Raw genomic sequence first — 6,794 nt, 5'->3', positions numbered from 1 at the left:
ATCCAAGTGTCCACAAGGAGATATCATTGACTCTAAACAAGAGGCTTAAATAAAAACAACTGAACAATACAGGCAAGTCCTCAACCAAAATAAGAGCACCATCTTATAGAATCCAGCCACTTCGTCCAAGTTCAGAATGGAGACAAGGGCTGAGAGTTATATATTGTTGTTGTTGTTGTTGTTGTTAAGTGCTGTATGACCCTGTAAACAAAAAAATTTAATCTTTTTTTATTTTTGTCCTTTCTCTAATATCATAGAGTTTCAACAGGCATGTATAGAAAGTGGCTCTCACTCCTGCTTCTAAGCTTGTCAGTCTGTGAGCTCTGCAGAAAACTGTCAAACACGTGTAACCGTATGACATTTGAAAGACCAATGGCACATTGTTGAGTATCACAGCAATCCAAAGTTACCTCAATACAGAGAAATGACAGAACAGTGCTGTACGAATTAGAAGAATGTTCATTTCAAACACAATTAAAATCAGGCCGTAGGACCGTGGCTCTTGAGCCCAAAAGAATTTTAAAAGACCCCAGGCACTTAAGAACAATAAATGACATAGTTGAGCCTCTACATCTTGTGGTTCCTAACCTTTATACTATAATAGACAAAGTGCTAGTCAATAGGCCTTTTATTGTAAGAACTACCTTCCCTCTGTAACTTGATTTGTGCCACTATTAGAACCTCTACTTGGAATATTAATGCTTTTTAATTTTTGACTCACGCACTTTTAACTTGTTAGTTAAATTTGTGTCTTCTAGGCTACAACACTTCCATGATACATCTTCAAGGATATGAACATGTATGGCTAAGCACATTTGATAACAGTGCATCTAAATTCCAAAATCAATCTCCATAATAGTCTATGTGTTTCCTACTGCCAAGGGGGCCCTTTAGAGTAGTGAGAGAAGATCTTCACCCTGAAACCCACAGCGTCCCTTTTCAGCAGGAAGTAGCTAAGAGAATATGCCATCCCGCTTTCCTTATGAATCAGGGTGAAGTCTCTCTCAGGGAGGAGTGATAGGGAATGACAAAGGACACATTGACAAAGGAGATTAATCAGAACTGGCTTTGGCAAGCACTGTGGCAATTGGACAATTAAAACAGACTTTCAAGGGGGCGGGAAAAAGAAGAACGAACTGAGCAGGAAGGTAGAGAAAATAGTGCAACAATGAATGAATGAAAACCCAAAATCTCTGCAAATGTTCATTAAAATTAATAAAATTTAATAATTAAAAAAAAGACCCCAGGCATCACACCTGGCTCTCATCAGCTCCAAAAAGAGGTTTCTGGCCAACCAAAACACTCTAGAGCCAAACCCCATAAAACATAGACAAGGACTCAGACTTCTCACCATTTAAAATAGCCAACCATAAGTTGAGATACTAGGGAGAGAACCTAATTAGAGATACAAAAGACTTGTACAAAGAAAACCACAGAACCTTTCGGTGAGATTCAATAAAAGGTCTAAACAAATGGTAGAAGTTCCCTGTTCATGGATGGGAAGCCTCAATATTGTGAAAATGACAATCCTTCAAATAGCAATCTGTATGTTTAATGCAATCTCAACACAGATACTGAATCAAATTTTCAAGGAGATAGAAAAGGAGATTGCCAAGTTTCTTTGGAGAGGAAAGAGAAATGAGAGTAATTTGTGAAAAGTAGATCAATCTTACAGGAAAACACTAAAATGGAGGTCTTTGAGGGAAAAGAATTATCACTTACAGATTAACTTGAAATTACACACATCACAATGTAATTCAGAAATCAACCCAGATATAGAATTATGTAAGCTAAAATAAACTGTTGTTGTTACGGATCATTGAGTCAGAACTGAATCATAGCTAACCTTCCAGCAAAATCTTAGAGGTTATAAATCACAGGGGAGATGGTTGTCCATCTTTTGCCTGTGGAGCAGTTGGTGGATTCCAGTTATACGACTTTGGGTTAACAGTGTAACTCCTTACAGCTTGGACATCACAACTGTCTAAAATAAAACAACTAGACCAAAAAATGGGGGAAGCAGTGTCAATCAACAAATGAGGAAAACTACAATATAAAAAAAAATTTGATGCACTGAACACTAATGCTCGAGGACCAGATGAGTTGTGGGATGACATTAAAGACGTCATCTACCAAGAAAGCAGAAGGTCACACCAGAAAGAAGAGAGAAAAAACCAAACAGATGACAGAAGAAATGCCAAAAATTGGAATGGACCATTGAGAAGCCGAAAGGGAAGAGATGTTGAAGGAAGAGAGCTGAACAGAAGATTTCAAAGGACATATAGAGAAGACAGAGCAAACTCTTATTAATAGAATGTGCAGAGCTAGAATCGGAAAACAAGGGAAGAAGTCCCTCAGCATTTCTCAAACTAAAGGGACTGAGAAACAAATTAAAGCTTCGAGTACAATAGTGAGAGACAGTATGGGGAATATCTTGAATGATCCAGAAAGCATCAAAGAAACAACACAGAATTCACAGAATCACTGTACAAAAAGAAAAAAAAAAAAGCCAACACTGAAATCTTTCAAATGATAGACGCAGACCTAGACATGCTCTCCAGTCTATGCCAGAAAATTCAGGGAACATCTGCCTGGCCTACAGGCTAGAAGAGATTCATAATTGTTCCTATGCCCAATAAAAGGGATGCAACAGAATGTGGATCTTATTGAGCAATATCATTAATATCATACAGAAGCAAAATATTGTTGAAGATACTAAAAATGGCTAGGATAGAACATAGATAACTATCAGACATTTAAGCTGGATATGGAAGAGGATGTGGCACCATGGATATAATTACTGATGTCAGATGGATCCTGGCTGAAAACAAAGAATACCTCTTGTGCTTTATTTGTGTCTCTCTGTGCTTTTTTGACTATTGAAAAGGATTAGACTCATAGCAAATCGTCATTAACATTGAGAAGAATGGGAATCCCAGAACACTTAATTGTGCTCATGCAAAACCTATACCTAGACCAACATGCGATTGTGCAAACAAGGCAAGGGAATATTGCACCAGGATAGGAGGAAAGGTCATCAGTAAACTACATTATGCAGATAATAAAACTTTACTTACTGAAGGTGGGAGGACTTGAGGCTCTTGCTTCAGAAGATCAAACACTGCAGTTTTCAATGTGGTTTGAATCTCAACACTGAGAAAACAAAATTTCTTACCACTAGACCAAAAGGCAATATTCCAATTTTCCCATGATAAATGGAAAAACAATTTAAATTGTCAACAACTACACCATGCTTGGATCCACAATGAATACACTTAGTACCATCAGTCAGATCAGGGGACATACTGCACTGAAAAAGTGTGCAATCAGTGTTCTTTTCAAATAATTGATGAATAAGGATGCCAGTTTGAGGACTAAGATGCTCCTGATTTAGGCCATGGTCTTTTCAATCACTTGCTATGCATCTGAGAGCTGAACAATGAATAAAGATGAGAGAAGAAAAATGGATATCTTTGAACTATGGTGTTAGAGAAGAGTACTGAATATCCCATGGACTGCCCCTCCAAAAAAAACCCCAAACTACTTTGTCTGAGAGAAGGTGCAGCCAGAGTTCTCTTTGGAAGCAAAAATGATGAAGCCTCATTTCACATAATTTGATTATGTGGCTAGGACAGTCTGTCCTTTAAAGGAACATCATGCTTGGAAAGGCAAAGGAACGTGGAGAGATAAAAAGAGCCTCAATTGATCGATTGACAAAATGACTACTGCAATGGGCTTGAATGTGTCAGATTGTGTGGATGACAAAGGAGAGAATGGAGTTTAGGTCTGTTGTTCATAGAGTTGCTAAGAGTTCATGCTCAACTCAATGGCACCTAACAACAACAGTGTAAAAACAGCTCATCAAAATAAAGGAAGATGAAAATCATATAAACTTTTGTTTTGTGCCATTGAGTCAACTGCAACTATTAGAAACTCTATGCACAGTATCTCTGAACCCTCCCTATCCTGAGCCAGTTTCACTGTCTCTGACACACCTACACCATTACTCCAGTTAATATGTCAATCCATCTCATGCAAGGTATTCCTCTTCTATGCTGTCTCTCCACCCTTTCAATCATGATGTTCTCCACCCTTTCAATCATGATGTTCTCCACCCTTTCAATCATGATGCTCTCCTCCGCAGACGGGTCCCTCCTGGTCACGTGCCCAAAGTATGTAAAACAGAGCTTCAAAATCCTTGCCTCAACGAGAAACTTGATTTCATCCTCTTCAATTCCGACCTGTTTATTCTCTTGGCAGTCCATGGTATGTTCAATACTCTTATATAGTACTACAATTCAAAGGCATTGATTCTTCTGTCATCCCTAGTCAATGTCCAGCTCTATGGTACATAGCAAAGAATTGTGAAGATCATTACCTGGGTCAGACACACCTTATTTCCAGACTGACATCATTACTCCTTAGCACTTCGGAGCTATCACTGACAGTAGACTTCCCTAAATCAATTTATCTTTTAATTTCCCAGCTTCTGGTTCCAAGAGTGTTAATTATGAGCCAAACAAGCTGAAATTGTTAACAACCTCAAACTCTTTTCCATCCATAATGGTGCTACCAGTTGACCCAGAGATGAGAATCTTTGTCTTCTTGATGTTGACCTTCAACTCATATTGAAGACTACAGTCCTTGACTTTCTGTAGGAAACACTTCAGATCCTCCTCAGTCTTGAAAACCAAGGTTGTGATGTCTGCATTTTGAGGTTTATTGATGAATCTTTACCAATCCTCATGCCACATTCTGCCTCATAAATTCCAGCATGCCAAATAATCGATTCCACATACAGATTGAAACAGTATGGAAACAAGATACATCTCTGATCCATTCCTTTCCCGATTTTGAACTATGCAGTGTTTTCTTTCTCATTTCTGAAGACTGCTTCCTGATCCAAATATAGATTTAGCATGAGCACAATCAAGTGTTCTGGGATTCCCATTCTTCTCAAGGTTAACCACCATTTTTTATGATCCACACAGCCAAATGCCTTTGTATAGTCAATAGAAAACAGATAGAAGTTCCAATACTCTTTGCTTTCAATGAAGATCCATCTGACATTGGTGATAATGGTGATAGTGCCACAGCCTCTTCTAAACCCACCTTGTATTTCTTGTATTTTCTGTAAATCTACTGTTCCAATCACTTTTTAATAATCTTCAGCAGGATTTTGTTTGTATGTGATATTAGCAATAGACTTAGTAAACACTATAGCAAGAGCAATAAAAAATGACAAGTAAAGCTATAATGTATATCCTGTTTGAATTTTCTACAATTAGATACCCAGCAATATTTATTGAAGAGGTTGTCATTTCCTAATTTATCAGGCTTTTATTCCTTGTATAATACCAAATAACAATAGATAGATTTGTTACTTTTTGGTTTCTCAATTCTATACCATTGCTACATGTTTCTGTCATTGTGCCAATACCATGTGTTTTGATTACTATGGATACGTAGCAGATTTTGAGATCAGGGAATGCTATGTCTTAAACTTTGCCTATTTTGAGTCTCTTTCCTTTCCAATTAACCTACCAATTGCTTTTTTAAGCTCTTTGATAAAATAATTTTATCTTCATTGGGATTGTGTTAAACATGTAGATTTGTTTTGGTAGTATTATCATTTTCACTATGTTGAATTTTCCTGTAGGTGAACATGGGATATTTTTCCATTTAGCTAAGTCTCTTATTGTTTATTTTACTAATGATTTGTAGTTTTCCTTATAAAAGTCTTCTGTGTCTCCAGTTAGGTTTATTCCTAAATATTATCATATGGTTATTTATTGTAAATTATATTTCACCCTTAGTTTCTTTTCTATATTTTCTTTGTTGCCATAGAGAAATCTCACTATTTTTTTACATTGATTTTGTATACTGTTACTCTACTAAATTGATCAAGCAGATCTAACATTGTGTTTGTTGAGTGGGGTTCTCTTTGCACTCTATCCTATCATTTGCATATAGGGACAGTTTTACTACTTCTTTGTTTAGATGTCTCTTCTTTCCATTTCTTATCTTTTTGCCCTAAGAAGTACTTCCAACACAACATTGAATGGAAGTTGTGAAACTAGGCATCTTCATCTGGTCCATGTTTACATGGAGAATGTCTTTAGTCTTTCTCCATTCGCTCTTGGTTTTGCATATATACTTTTGACTATGTTCAGGAAATTATCTTACTCTCTTATTAGTAGAATGTTTTAATCAAGAAGAAGCATTGGATTTTGTCAAAGGCCATTTCTCTATCAAGTGGTAAAATCATGTGGTTCTTGTTCTTTGTTTTGTTAATGTACCCATCTTTGCTTACTTGATAGGAATCCACTTAGTCATGATGAATTATTATTTTTATATACTGTTTGATTCTATTGGTTAGAATTTTGTAAAGGATTTTTACATATATGTTCATGAGAGATTTCTATAGATTTTTTTCCTTTGGTCAATGTCTTTGCCTTATTTTGGTATTAAGGTTATGCTCACTTCATAGAATGACTCTGGAATTGTTCCTTCTTTTTGTTATGTTTTGAAATAATTTTAAGTAGAATTAATGATAGTTCCTCTGAATATTTACTAGAATTTATTAATGAAGCCATCTGGCTAGGGAATTTTCTTGGAGGGAAGAGCCTTTTTTATTTTAAAAAATGCATTAATTTATTAATGCATCACATCAATAGAAATAAATATCACAGGCGAGCTCTGGTGGCCTAGTGGCAAGAAGCTGCATTGCAATCCAAGAGGTGCATGGTTCAAATCCACCAGGTGCTCTGCTGGAGAAGGAGGAACAATCTCCT

The sequence above is a fragment of the Elephantulus edwardii genome, unplaced genomic scaffold (genome assembly GCF_000299155.1).
Source record: "Elephantulus edwardii isolate Elephantulus edwardi_28Jun2011 unplaced genomic scaffold, EleEdw1.0 scaffold00119, whole genome shotgun sequence".
Taxonomy (NCBI): Eukaryota; Metazoa; Chordata; class Mammalia; order Macroscelidea; family Macroscelididae; genus Elephantulus; species Elephantulus edwardii.
The sequence above is the reverse complement of the archived record's forward strand: the minus strand, read 5'-3'. Positions refer to the sequence as shown.